General features: G+C 36.2%; 1 long non-coding RNA gene across 1 annotated transcript in view; it reads left to right on the top strand.

Moving 5' to 3' along the window:
• The window catches only part of LOC126078424 (uncharacterized), a 91,197-nt gene that overhangs the window by 1,694 nt on the left and 74,353 nt on the right, over window positions 1-15,150 (top strand). Inside the window, exon 2 of the long non-coding RNA XR_007518034.1 lies at window positions 777-885. This is a non-coding gene — a long non-coding RNA (uncharacterized LOC126078424). The remainder of the gene's footprint in view (window positions 1-776; window positions 886-15,150) is intronic.

The raw sequence follows: 15,150 nt of genomic DNA, 5'->3' as shown, positions 1-15,150 counted from the left end.
CTCCACAATATTAAGTAGCAGGACAAAAAAATCTGGAATTAAAATTTTGCTGAAAAAGAAAATTTTAATATATAAATTATCCTAACTTGGTCTTCTAAATACTCCTTTTATACTTAATTTAAATAAGTGTAGGTTTTTGTTTGTTTTACTAGATTTCCCCCACGTTGATGAAATACTAGTACTTTTCTAAATCATTCTCTCTCTCCATATATCAATTCTCATTTTCTTTCCTTCTTTCACTGTAGAATGTCATTTCTACTATTTATACTTTCATTTATTTGTTTTATTCCTCTCTTCTTAAAAACCTTTAGCTGACTGTCATGACATAATATGAAGTAATCAGTACTGGAAACTCTGGCCATGATAGCCAAGTTTTTTTTCAGTAATATGGTTGTCATTTTATTATATCCTCCAAATTCAATGAGCAGTATAAACATTGTGCTTATTCTTCTTAGGTGCTAAAAACCTATCTACTAGCTTATCTCTTTACTGTTATTTCTATAAAAACAAACAAACAAAAAACCTTGCTGTCAAGTTGATTCCGACTTATAGCAACCCTATAGGACAGAGTAGAACTGCCCCATACTGTTCCCAAAGAGCAGCTGGTGGATTCGAGATGCCTACCTTTTGGTTAGCATCTGAGCTCTTAACCCCTGTGTATTATCTCTATAGCATAAGGGTATTTCCAACATTCATCCCCAATCCCAAAACTCTGGCTATTCTGAACTGAGTCATATATTTAACATAAAATCAAACCTCATGTTATCTAACCTTAGGAATGATACATGGTATTACCATTTGGAATTTCTTGGCTTTGACCTGAGAAGATTCCCCGTCTTCAGGAATGGTTACGCCTATCATCATGTTCTCCTTGTCTTCTACAAGGTAAGTAATAACCTGATTTCTTTGGCCTTCAAACAGTCTATTCTTTGTCTCCCCACCTCACGCCACCTCCCTTCACTCTTGTTTTCATTTGTATTTTTTGCATCAGATTGTAACATGCATTTATATTATTATCATTTGATAACTCAAGGAGGAAAAAACTGGGACAGCAAATGACTCATGTTTTTCCAAACTCTTAGCCAAATTATAGTCTCATCCTAACAAACGGTAGTTTGGCTATACCATAATACTGATACGTTTTCCAAGCTACAAGTATAAGCCTGGCATTTTCTGCTTTCTTCTTTAATGTCTTGACAAATAAGATCATAGCTGAGAAAGTGATCACTTGGTCACATAACAAGCTTGAGAAACACATGGGTGAAAGGACAATAGAACTTTATTTACCAAGAAGAATTAAAGTAGTTTTCTTGAAGTTTGGAGATAAGAAGTGGGCCATTGCCATATTCTTTTGGGATAGAGAGGAGCTCTATCTTAAGCTTATTTAACTCAAGTTCCCCCCCTCCCCGCTTGTGTTTAATTGAATCTTTAACATGCAGTAATTTTAGCAATTTATACTACAGTATGCTGAAAAACCTGTATGTTCTCTAGCTTAATTATAAAAATGTGCTCTTTGCTTTATTATTATTATCTTTAAGCATCATCTTGAGAGACCAGCCACTGTATTCAATATGATATCTCTTAGCCTAAATAAAATACCCATTTGTACTAACATATTTTGAGCTCTCCTTAGAGTAATTTATCCTGGTTCATAGTTTCTAACCCACAGAACACATAATACTTAGGAGTTTTGTATGATGCAGTCAGTTAGTGAATTTTTACATAGCAGAATGACATTTTGCTATGTAAAAATTCACTAACATCCCATTCTGTCAAAGTAGACTATCTTAATGAGCTGGTCACTTTTTAAAAAAAAAAAAGAAAGAAAGAGTAAGCTATCATAGTATGCTAGGATATTCGGTACACTTGGGGTTGGCTATGTTATATTCCTGTATCTGACTCATAGAACATATGGCACAATCAGCTCAGTTCAAAATGAAAAAGCACTGAAGAACCCCAAGAAATGACCAAGATAATGCATGGTAGGTGTTTCTCTTTCTGTGATATGTGGCTCATAATAGTATCAGTAGGCCATGCCAGCCACATTCCTAATGTGTATATAGTCCAACTACACTTATTAGTCACCACACAGAAGTTTATAAGTAGCTTAGGGCAATACTGATGCCCCATGGTAACTTGGCACATCCAAGAATCACGTATCAGTAACGTCAACCTATCAGCCTACTATTGGGCAGTGAATGTCACACCAGCGCAGGATTGAAGTGCAACTGCTATAATTTATTCATTTATTCTAACGTGAAATCTGTATAACCCCTGGCTTCTATTTATCTGTTTGTTCTTTAGTTCTGTGTGGGCTGAGTTATAAATAACCCTTTTATTTCTCAGAAGCAAAGCCTTTTTCTGCTTTCTTGCTTTTAAGAGAGAACTATTTTTGCTATTTTGAAACTGTGTAAATTACAAAAGCAATAGTCTAAGAGAATTGATCCAGTCCTGTTTTACTCTTCTAAATTTGTTTTGGTCTATGAGATCTGAATTAATTCCATTTGTCCAGACTATTATGGCAGAATTCCATAATAAAACTATTTGGAGAAACAAGGACAGCTACATCACTGGCTGTCTGAATGACGGTAAGAGTGAATGACTTATCCCACCGCATTTATCACTGTGTACAAAACAGGCCTGATTTATATGTAGTAACACCTAATTCCTGACACAGCAAGGCCTTTTGATAAGTTACTAAGTAAAGTAAGCCTGTATATGTTTTTAAATGCATTGTGCTTTGAAGATACAGTTTTTTTTCCCGGACAGCCAAGAAAAAGATACTTGGTAAATGGTACGAGAGGAGCACAAAACAAATAGGGAGCAGAATATTCACATTTTTGCTCTAGGATTCTGGCCCAGTAAGCCATATTTATTCTGGGATTTTTAGCAAGGTCACTTTGTGTCCTTGGAGAAATGTAAGCAATGTCTATGAAATTAACCTGTAGGATGAGGCTTTAAGAGGATAGAATATGGAGATGATTCAGTTGTCAACATTAAATTTGAGTCTATGTAGAAACTTTGGGGACATCATAAGCACTATCCTTTTCTTTCTGCCTTTCTGCGTGGTTGGTTCCTGTTACGGTAAACCAAAAACCAAACCCATTGCAATCAAGTCCATTCTGACTCATAGAGACCCTATATAATAGAGTAGAACTGCCCCATATGGTTTCCAAAGAGTGGCTGATGGATTCGAGCTGCCACCCTTTTGATTAGCAGCCATAGCCCTTAGCCATTACGCCACCAAGGCTCCTTTAGAGTACTCAATAGTAAAATTGTGTACAATTTCAAGAATCAGAGTGCCTACTACATGTGAACCATTTTGCTTAGAACTGTAGGTAGTTCATTCATTTAATTATTCAGTTTTTCCAGTGTGCCGGATTGCATGCTTAAGACACAATATTTAATAAGTTACAGTGCCTATACTCAAGGAAATTGTAATCTTACTTCAAGGAAGCAAATAAAAACAGTTGCCATCTTGTCTATTCCAACTCATGGTGACCCCCATGTGTGTCAGTGTGGAACTGTGTAGGGTTTTCAGTGGCAGGTTTTTGGGGAAGTAGATTGCCAGGCCTTTCTTCTGAGGTGGCTTTGGATAGACTCAAACTGCCAACCTTTACAGTTAGCAGCCAAGCATGTTAATTATTTGCACTACCCAGGGACTCCAACAATACATACACATTTATAATAAAACGTGGTAGTTACTACTCTAAAGATAAAAGTAAAATGCTATGGAAACAAACGGAAGAGAACCTAATTCAGCCTTCCAGTGAGGAAATGAAATGTGGTAGAAGTGATATCTAAGCTGAGTCTTAAGGATAAATGGAAATAAGTTTAGTAAAAAGGGAAGGTGAGAAAGGGAGTTGGGAAACATGTTCTAAACAGAGGGAACACATCTGCAAAATCCTGTAGGATAGAGACGGAGATGGAAGAGGAGAAAAGGGAGTATCAGAGAAGATGATAGAAATGAGAGAGAATAAATATGAAAGGATACATTCAGAAAAGTACATATTTAGTGTAGCTGAAATATTGGATGAGAATAGGGACATAGCAAGAAATGAGACTGGAAAGATAAGTAGACTCAGATATTAGCGCTTGGTTTTTCTAACTCAGTGATTCTGAATTTTATACCAAGGGAAACAAGGACAAATGAAGGTGTTATTAAGGAGTGACATGATTATATTTGCAAAATTTCCTGGGCTTCCATGTGAGATTAGATTGGAAGGATGCAAGACTAGAAGTAGAAGCTGCCACAGTAAATTCTGGAAAAAATGCAATGGGAGTGGTGTGGAAAATGGAGAAATATGGCTAGACTCCAAAGATACTTAAAAAGCAGAATGTGCTTGACTGATAATTGATTGGATATAGGTAGTGAAGGGGAGAGATGAATCAAAATGTGTGCTGGGTAGAATTGTGTCCCTCCAAAATATATGTTCAAGTTCCAGCCCTGGTACCTATAAATGTGACCATATTTGGAAATAGGATCTTTGTAGATGTAATCAAATTAAGATAAAGTCACAGTGGGTTAGGGTGGGCCTCAATCCAATGATGGTGTCTTTATAAGAAGAGAGAAATTTGAATATACACAGAGAGAAGACACGGTGAAGAGCACCATACGATGGAGGCAAAGATTGGAGTGATTTAGCTACAAGCTGAAGAATGCCAAGGGCTGCCATCAACCACAGGAAGCCAGGAGAGAGGCATGGAAAAGGTTATCCTTCAGAGCATCAAGAAGGAACACAAAACTGCCAACACCTTCATTTTGGACTTCTGGCCTCCGAACTGTGAGAGAATAAATTTCTGTTGTTTGAACCCACTCAGTTTGTGGTAATTTATTATGGTAATCCTAGGAAAATAACACAGGATGATGCCCAAGTTTCTGGCTTGGAAATCTGAATACATGGTGGTGCCATATACTAATATCAAAAATATGAGAGTGAAATAGATTTGAGGAGAGATGATGATGAACATACTGACAATGTTCAGTGTGAAATATCAGTGTGACATTCAATGTCTCATAAGAAATTGGATATACTGGGTTAATATCCAGAGAAAGATCTGGGCTTGATATATAGATATATATATACATATATATATGTATATACATATATTTGGAAACCCTGATGGTGTAGTGCTAAAGTGCTACAGCTGCTAACCAAAGAGTTGGCAGTTTGAATCCGCCAGGTGCTCCTTGGAAACTCTATGGGGCAGTTCTACTCTGTCCTATAGGGTCACTATGAGTCGGAATCGACTTGACGGTACTGCGTTTGGTTTTTTGGTGATACATATATTTACATGGTAATTAAAGCCACAAAATTGATGGGATCATATAAAGAGAGTAGACAGTGAAAAAGAGAAGGTTAAGGTCAAATTCATGGGTTTAAAGTATAAAGTATAAGAAGAGTTCTATTAAGAAACTCACACTTCATTAGAAAGAATGTATCTTGTATAAAGCTGACTACACAGAAAAACTGTTGCCAAGGGTCAAAACAGAGGTACACATTGCCTGCTGTGGGAGAAGATTGTGGGGCCAGGAATAGTCTCATTGAAAAGATTGATATCCGAGAGAGATTTTGGAATTTCTTTTTGGGGGGCGGGGAGGAGTACGTTTTCAGAAAGACAATTAAAAAGTTAGGTTGACATCATGTTACAGCAGAATTTTAAGGGAAATGTACCTCAGCTTCCAATTCCTCTTTAATGTGTCTAAGAAAGAGAAAAAGAACAGCAGAACAAAAGAGCACAAACCTCTGAAAACATAGGACAGTTCTGGGTCCAGAGAGTCATATGATACCTCAGCCAGGGTAGGAGGTGGGAGTCTAGTGATATGTGTCTTTTGTATCCTGAACATTTGAGTGGTTTCTTATTTCCCTTTTTGATGTATAGGGTAAACAAATATTTTAAATTATTTTCATTATGAAAGTGGTATGTTTAAGTATAAGAAATAAGCATATGTTTACAGGTACTTATTTGAATGTGTCATGCATTATCATCTTTTTTTGAGCTGGAAGCTATTGGAGATCATCTCAGTTTACAGAGATGGAAACCGAGGTGCTCATCGTGAGGCTTTTGCTGAATTTATTATTACAAGCCTTTTTTCTGCCCAACTAGTTAATCACATGACTGGGGTTTCATCACAGTCAGATGATGCTCAAGGTCACACTGAGAGGCAGGATGTACAGTTTTAGAACAACTCTGCAGACCCCACACAGCTTTTACACAATCTCTTCAACTTACGTAGGCTTCTCTGGGACCGTTTTCTAACCACAATCTATTACTGGTCTTTTGGCAACCTGCAGCTTTGTAGTAAAATTAACTAAGTTTTCCCATTTATTATCATATAGGTCTTCAATTACCCACACACATGGAAATTAATTTGTGACATAAATATATGATTCCCAAGTAGATTTTCATTATTAATTTCACAGGCTACATAGGAAGGCATTTTGTAAACATGATATAAAAAGAATCTTTTACTATCAAATCAAATCAAATTACAACATATTAATAGATCATTTAAAAATCTGAAATCCTGAAAGACAGTGCCTTCCATATATCCTATAAAAAAAGGTTTTAGAATATTTAAAATCTTTTAATAAGAATTACTAAAAGGTCATTGTAGGTGATGATATTTTACCTGAAAGATGACACTTTATGACAGGACAACTAAGTAAAAGTAAACCCACTCAGGAGTCTGTAAAATTACCATTATCTATAGCAATGCTGTACAATAGAAATATTGTGCGTGTCACAAATGCAAGCTACATGTATAATTTTAATTTTTTTCTAGTAGCTACATTAAAATTAGAAATAAACAATTAAAATTATTTTAGTTATTATTTTATTTAATCCAATATACAGTTGTTCCTCAGTATCCAAGGGGGATTGGTTCCAGGCCCCCGTGGATTATCCCTGGATGCTCAAGTCCCTTATATAAAATGCTGTACTATTTGCATATAACCCACACACATCCTCCCAAATGTTTTAAATCATCTCTAAATTACTTATAATACCTAATACAGTGTAAATGCTAGGTAAATAGTTGTTAATGCTTGCACTTAACACTGAATACTTGCTCAGTCTTTGCAAGCACTTTATCACAAACCAGAGACCATTTTTGCCATTGTAGGGGCACCACTAACACTTCCATGAATTTCACTTCTTTCTGCTGTATCATGCAAATGCTCAATTGGTTCTTACCAATCTTAGGGCCCACTTCAGCAAGCAACATGCCACTCTTCAAAAGAGCAGATATTTTTATTTTCTTGTTGAGAGATAGCACTTTCCACTCCCTCTTAACCTCTGAGGGATTGCTCTGACCACTTCATTGCTTTTTAGGAGCCATTTTTTCACAGAAGTAAAAGAAGTGAACAGAACAAGACAAACAATACTCAAACGACAAATGCTGGGGAGAGACTGAGGATCTGTGAGATGGCAAGAGGCTGTAGCCTGGAAGCCTAGACATAGCTTAATTCGCATACACTGAGCGTAGTGCTCTGTGAGCAGCAAATTCAAGTTTTGCTTTTTGGAACTTACCTTTTTTTCCTAAATATTTTCAATCTGTGGTTGGTTGAATCCGCGGATGTAGGACACATGGATATGGAGGGCCACTTGTATCTAAAAATATTATAATTTCAACATGTAAGCATATAAAAAATTATTAATGAGGTATTTTAGCTTCTTTTTTTTTCAGTATTATCTTTGAAACCCAGTGCATATCTTACATTGATTAAATATCTCCATTTGAACTAGTCACATTTCAAAGACTCAGCGGCAGAACTATGTTCTATCCTAATAATTAAAGTCAGGTATATAAATACCTCTGTGTTATAATAATGACCACAGCCACCTTTTATTGAGTCCTTACTGTGTAGCAGTCACTGAGGGAAGTGATTTCCATATTTTTCTTATTTTACTCTTAGTGCAACTTTATGACATAGATGCCGTTTTCAACCCTATTCTCCACATGGTATAGCAAGAGATTTAGGATTTAGTGGCTTACTCAAAGCTATGGAGTTAACAAGTAATGGACCAGAGATTCAAACATGAAGATGTACAAGTGTATTAACTGAGACGTATAGTTACTTTATGTTTCTAGGTGATTTTGTTTTTATTTTTTTAAGCGAAGATAGCAGATTTGGTTCTAGGAGAAAATAGATTGTCGAAAAATTAATTAAAGTGGTTTGATAGTTGGAAAAATAAGAGACTACTGATAATAAAGTAAATTACTATAAATCATAAAGGGGAAAAAGATGTGATATTACAGAGATTATGTTATTGAAGGAAAAGAGCCTTACATCTTTGGTGAATAAAACAAAAAATGAGTGGAGGTAGGACAGATAATGGAGTCCCTAGGTAGTGCAAACACTTAACATACTAAGCTGCTAACTGAAAGATTGAAGGTTAGAGCCTACCCAGAGGCACCTGGGGGGAAAAAATGTTGCCATAGAGTTGACTTCAACTCATAGTGACCCAAGGTCTGGCAGTTTACTCCTGAAAGATCAGCCATTGGAGCACAGTTCTATCTTGACACACATGGGGTTGCCATGAGCTGGAATAGACTTGACGTCAGCTGGTTCTGGTTTACAAAGGAAAATAGTGTATTCTGGATGAGTGTTAACAAAGTATAAAAGTAAATTAATTTGATGAAACACAAAAAGTTGAACCTCTATAAGTATACTGAAATAAAATCAGTAGCAGAAGTGTTTATAAAACTGGAGAATTATTTTAAGTCTATATTTTCTAAAATGTGACATTACTAGCCTAAAAGCCAAGAGATTTGACACAAAATATGGTGCCTAAAGAACTAAAATGAGTGTTATGCAAGTCTGATTTGGGCAAAATCAAAGATGAGTGTGTGAGTTAGTAGTATGAATTTGGAGGCCTAGGAAAATCATTAATAAAAAAATGTCTTTCTTCTCATGGTTCTACAGAGATTCTCCACTGCTACCTAGCACATTGTAGTGAGTCTCTTCCCTCTCTCCGTCATCTACATTTGCCTGTTCTTTTGTGTGCATCAGTTCCTTTAGTCTTACTGCTCTTTCAGCCTGGGAATTAGGTCTTTTTTTTTTTTTTCCCCAAACACTAAGCTGTATTTTCCCCACCATTCAAGATACTGCTTGGAATCAATCTACTTCAGGAACCATCCCCAAACCACAGATGGTAAATATAGTATCCTCCAAGGAGGGAAACAGTGGCGTGGATAATTTACACAAATGTTCTAATTCCTTAGGTTAGGTAATGCCATAGGGTAAGTGGGTCTGCTTTGTTTTATAGTCTCTTTCCCACGTCAACCTACACATACCTGTGGTTCATCCCACATACTCTTCTTTTCAATCAGGTCTGTATCCTTTTTCTTAAGCCTTTTTCTCCTGTTTGTTGTTCACCTAGGAGTTTATAAAAAAAAAATCAAGCAAAGATAGCATTAATATTCACAAATATATAGAAAGTAAAAAGAATTGATTAGGGCTAGTAAGTGCTTTACTTCCATCCGTGAAAGAGATTTTAACTTACTAGGTGACTGAAAGAGATATATTGTTGTTGTTGTTAGTTGCTGTTGACTTGATTCTGACTCGTAGACACCCCACAGTAGAGTTGAAATTGAGCATGACCTTTGAAGTCCGCAAACCACATGATCCCAAGACTTATTTTCTTTGTAATATTGTTTAAGCTTTTTAATTTTTCTTAGCCTCAGTTTCCTCATCTAAGATGGAAACAAGAATACCTATCTTGCAGAGCTATTTTACTTACTTACTCATTAATGAATTTTTGTTGGGCAAATAGCATGTGCAACATACTATGTTCAACACAAGAGACAAAAGTAATAACAATCCCCACATTCAAGAGATTAGATTAAAGAGAAATAGAAACAATATCAAATGTTAGTACAAAGTATTTTAAAGTGGTGTGTTGGGAGTGAGTGCAGAGAGAAGGGAGAGTTAAAAATTTTACTCTGGAGGATAAAGAGATCAGTCAGGAAAACATTAAGCAGTTGACATCCGAGCTATAATGGGGGAAGGACAGAGGTTATGAGGAGGAGGCATTCTAGATATTTATGAATATATTCATTCGTTGGTTTTTTTATTCAGGATATATTTATTTTGTGCCCAACATCATGTGAACATAGTGGTAAAGAAAAAAGATGTCCATTTCTAAGATATGCTTGTTTCCCTGTTCTCACACTGCTTACAGTCCATGTGGAAGAGAGATACCTAGGGTAACAGAGCACCCTTAAAAGACCTCCACTTAAATGAACTGACAAATTAACCAATAGTGTCAATTTCCTTTGCATAACAAAATTAATGTTCAGGGCTCAAGGAAAGCTCACAGCCAGTAGGCTATGCTCCAGTAAGCCCACATACTTTTCTTTTCATTGGTTGAGTTGCGTGCTTGCCAAGAATTAGTTGATTATTCCCAAACGATTTATGCCAGTTGACTTATTATTGTAACTATGTAATATAATTAAACATTGCTTACATAATTCAGTTAAATAGAGTGAAAAATGAGAGTTGTGTCTTTGACGATTAAGTTGAATATTTTGGAAAGACTCAATAAAAGAATCATTAAAAACATTTCTATGAATTAAATATAGAAAATACTCAACAAAAAAATGTTAATAATCCCCCAAATTCTACACTCATAATGGTTTGTAAATGTCTTCAAGTTTTCACTCCGCTTTATTAAAAGTGAAACTAGAAATTACAGATGGTATACTTTCTTTACAGTTGTTTAAGAAAGACATCATGGACCTTCCATCAGTGGCCCCAAACTCAAAGCAAAGGTCATAGTTCTGCATAAGCAAAATTGGTGAACAATTGTGTATTTAAATATATTAGGTTAAAATAAATACTTGAGGAATGTAGAATTTGTGTAATTCCCCTATTTTAGTCTACTTTAATCATTAGCTGACCAACCTTTATTCAAAATCACATGGATAAGAGGACTTCTAATAAAGAAATAAAATATATGTTATAACCTGCTAAGTACTATGGCCTTAAACCCAAAAACCCAGTGCTATCGAGTCGATCCCAACTCATAGTGACCCTGTAAGACAGAGTAGAACTGTCCCATAGAGTTTCCAAGAAGCACCTGGCGGATTCAAACTGCTGACCCTTTGGTTAGCAACCGTAGCACTTAAACACTACGCCACCAGGGTTTCCTTTATGGCCTTAGGAATCAATAAGTAAGTAAACTTCTTTGGTAATGTCAAGACTACAGAACAAGAACTCTGAAATGGGGGTAAGCCAGGCAAAGGAGGAAGCAGGAAAAGGAGAGCATTTCAGGCAGGCAAAAAAGAGAGAAAAGGAGAGAGACGAGGAGCTGAAAATTTTTTAATGTGGTTGGTCCATACAGTGTCAGGGGGCACATGGGTAGATAGTCTGGGTTGGTGGGGTTGGGGGACCAGATGCAGATCTTGGAAAGCCTTAGAAATTTTGTTAAATCTTTTAACTTTATCTTGAAGGATTTTAAATTAGGGTTTACATTATCAGATTCGAATTGAAGTAAAACTCTAGTTAAATGTTGAGGAGGATAAGTTGATAAGGAGCAAGATAGACGACCCACCCATCACTGTCCAGTTGATTCCAACTCATAGCAACTCTATAGGACAGAGTAGAACTGTCCCATAGGGTTTTCAAGAAGCAGCTGGTGGCTTCAAACTTTTGGCCTTCCAGTTAACAAAAGAACTCTTAACTACTGCGCCACCAGGGTTCTGAGATTAGGGACAGGGACAGGGAGACAAATTAATCTAGCTAAGAGGTAATGGAAACCTGAATTAAGGTAGTAGCAATAATATTGGAAAGATATGATGGATTTTAGATATAGTTGTGAGGTATAATCAACAAGATATAGCAATTGGTTGAAATATAGGGGGTCAAAAAAGTAGAAGATATTAAAAAAAAAAAAAAAAGTCTCCTAGACTTCTGGCTTGAGAAATTGGGTGAGTAGTGTCATTTACAGAAGTGTGCAACTTTAGTGAAAAAGAGTCTGGTTAGGGACAGTGGGGTATGAGCTCAGTTCTGGAAGTATTGTGCTTGTGTCACAAGATCATCAAGTGGAAAAGTCCTATGAGCCACTGGGTATATAGGGGTCAGGCAAAAAATAAGGCTAGAAACAGAGAATTGGTTGGTGTTTATAGATAGTAATTGAAGTCATAAAGAGCTGAGATATCTCTCAAAGAGAGTTAGTAAGTTAGAATGAAAGAGAACAGAAGAAGTAGAAACTCCTTAGGAAAGAAAGTATTGAAGGTATGGGTAGGAAAAAAAAGTCCGAGATGGGAACAGGAAATTTAAGTAAGGAACAGCCAAAGATTTAGGAGGAAGGAGTTTGGTGCCCATTGCTACTGAGTGAAAAATGACCATAGGTGACCAGGATTGAGGGCGTATTCATTGGAGTGTTTGGAGACTAAGGCAGACTACTGTGAGTGGTGGAGGGAGTGGAAGGTGATGAAAATGCCATCAGTTTGCAGTATTTCTAAAGTCATGTGCAAGATGGAGTATGGAAAGAGAAACGCCTGAAAAAAGCTGGAAAATGTCAGGCCTTGTATGACAGTCTAAAGGGGGCTGAATTTGTGCTGTAGAAAATGCAGGGTATATTGTAAAGTCTGAATAATAGAAACTAGCTCACTTTGACCCTAATGTGGAGGATGGGACTCATGTGGGCTGAGAGCATCAGTAAAGGAAGGTAGCTAACACAAATCCTCTCCACCATGGTATAGTGGCACACAGGTGTGCTGCAAGCAGTTTGCTACTAAAAATATGGTACTCAAATTTGCACAAGACTTAAGTAAATCAGAGCAGATTCAAGTGAACCTCTTTAATGTCACTTTTACTTTTAGTCTAGTACGTTTTCTCGTAGAAAGGGAAAGAAAGAGATAGCATTACACCCTAAACTTTTGAAATAATACTTAACCTTGAGTATGTCTGTGGGAGTGAGTCTCACATGTGAACACCATCGATCATGTGTATTGATACCAGGAAAAAAGTTTGAGAACCACTGAATTAGAGACAATTGCAATCATCGATAGAGATGACTAGATCCTAATTAGTCATTATCAGCGGGGATGGAAAAGAGAGAAGATTGTTGGAGAGAAGTTACAGAGTTAGAAATGACAGGATTTGGAAACTGATTGGATGTGAGAAGTGAGGCAGCATCCCAAAGATCGCAGTGTTCTTTATTGGCTGCTTTTTACACGTCAGGCACTCCGCTAAGAACAAAGATAACATGCCTCATCCCATTTCATCTTCAGCCTTGCCAAGTAGGTATTTATGCCCATTTTACAAGTATAAAACCGAAGTTTATAAAGCTCAAGCAGTTTTCCCAAAGGTCATCCAAATTTTAAGTGATATAGATGAGGTTCAAACCCAGATCTGCCTGATTCAAAATCGATGCTGTCACTCACTACGCTGTACTGCACCCTAAATCTAGAATGACTTTCATGTTGTATGTTTGGTTGTATGGTGGAAGCATCAAATTCAAATGGTAAATACAAATTGAAGATAAGATTTGGGGGAAAAATGAATTTAATTTTAAATATTCTATTTTTAAAAGCCTGGAGAATATCCCTGGTGAAGATGTCTAATAGGCAGTTACATACATAAGTCTAAAATTTAGGGAGCTGACTTGGACAAAGATAAAGATTTGTGAGGCATCAGCATTTAAATTGTGCCAGTCACAGAATGGATGAGATTTCCCAGGGAGACTGCAGCATGAGAAGCAGAGAGCTAAGAAACACCAAAATTAAAAAGGAGGCCAGAGAGAAGTATCAGCAAAGGAGAAAGAGAAGAAATGTTAATATAGATCAGAGAGAAGTAACAGAAGGGTACTACCACACCAAAGCAGGTGAGAGTTGCATGAGAAGCAGTTGATGAAATATTACCAAATGTTATGAAATGGCCAAGTAAGTTGAAGATTGAAAAGATTGCATTAGAGTAAGGGGATTGTGAGTGAGAAATACAAGTTAGAAAAGCATGAGATTTAATTATTAATGATAACACCCAGTATTGTCAAAGATCTGGGAGATGATTGTCACGTACAGCTTATAGGAAAGAAAAGCTATACAACTTTTGAAGGGCAATTGCCAGTGCTTTTTAAAAGCTAGCATTTTAATTTAGAGATTTTCCTAAAGAAACTAAAAGAAATGACAATGTTCATTACAGCTTTGTTTATGATAGCAGGTATATCACAGTAGTTGAGAGCACTCACTCTGGAGCCAGACAGCCTAGGTTGGAATCCTGACTCTGCCACTTATTAGCTCTGTGACCTTGGGCAAGTTATTTAACCTCTCTGTGCCTCACTTTCTTGATCTGTAAATAGGGACAGTAAAAGGATAACTATTGTTACTAGGGTTATTATACCCTAATTGAATTTTAAAAGAATTAAATGAGTAAAACACTATAAAGTGTTTAGAACAATGCCTGACACGTAAGATCTAATTGTTAGCTAAATAAATAAAGATAAAAACTAACCAAAATATCAAATGTCAGAATTGATGAAAAGAACATATACATCTATGCCTTATGATAACATGTAACCCTGAAAAATTATGAAATTGACCATTTCACAATATTGAAAGATATTAATAAAGATCATAATTAATTAGAAAAGTTATAAGCCATATGAATAGAATAATCCTATTTGTGAGTAAACAAAGTGTGTGCATATGTTAGATGTACATAACAATTTTTAGAAGAATATATAACAAAGTGCTTAATTCTGGGGGTTCAATTATGGATTTATTTTATGCTTTGATTTTCCACATTTCTAAATTATTTATTATTAATAAGCTATTGTGATAAGAAAAAAAGTTAAAAGCATCCTGGAGATCAGGAATATCAAGTCATAATTATTCTTTGACAAAAGTTGTCTGTGAAAGGAACTAAAGTTAGGGCTTAGCACTGAGAGCATATTTATAACTATGGAGAAGCAGCATATGTAAAATGCTTTATAGAATCCTGCCACCTGAGTGGCTGCTGATAAATAAGGGCTATTATACCCACCCCTCACTTATTGACATGTTTTGGTTCCAAAGACCAGGTCATTATGCAAAAATCAGCATTATGCAAAAATGGAGGATGACCACATCAGATCACAAAATGGAGGATGACTACATCTTTACATAACTGCCAAATTACATCATTGCATAACTGCCAAGTT

This window comes from Elephas maximus, chromosome 6, assembly GCF_024166365.1.
Source record: "Elephas maximus indicus isolate mEleMax1 chromosome 6, mEleMax1 primary haplotype, whole genome shotgun sequence".
NCBI lineage: Eukaryota > Metazoa > Chordata > Mammalia > Proboscidea > Elephantidae > Elephas > Elephas maximus.
The sequence above is the reverse complement of the archived record's forward strand: the minus strand, read 5'-3'. Positions and strand labels throughout refer to the sequence as shown.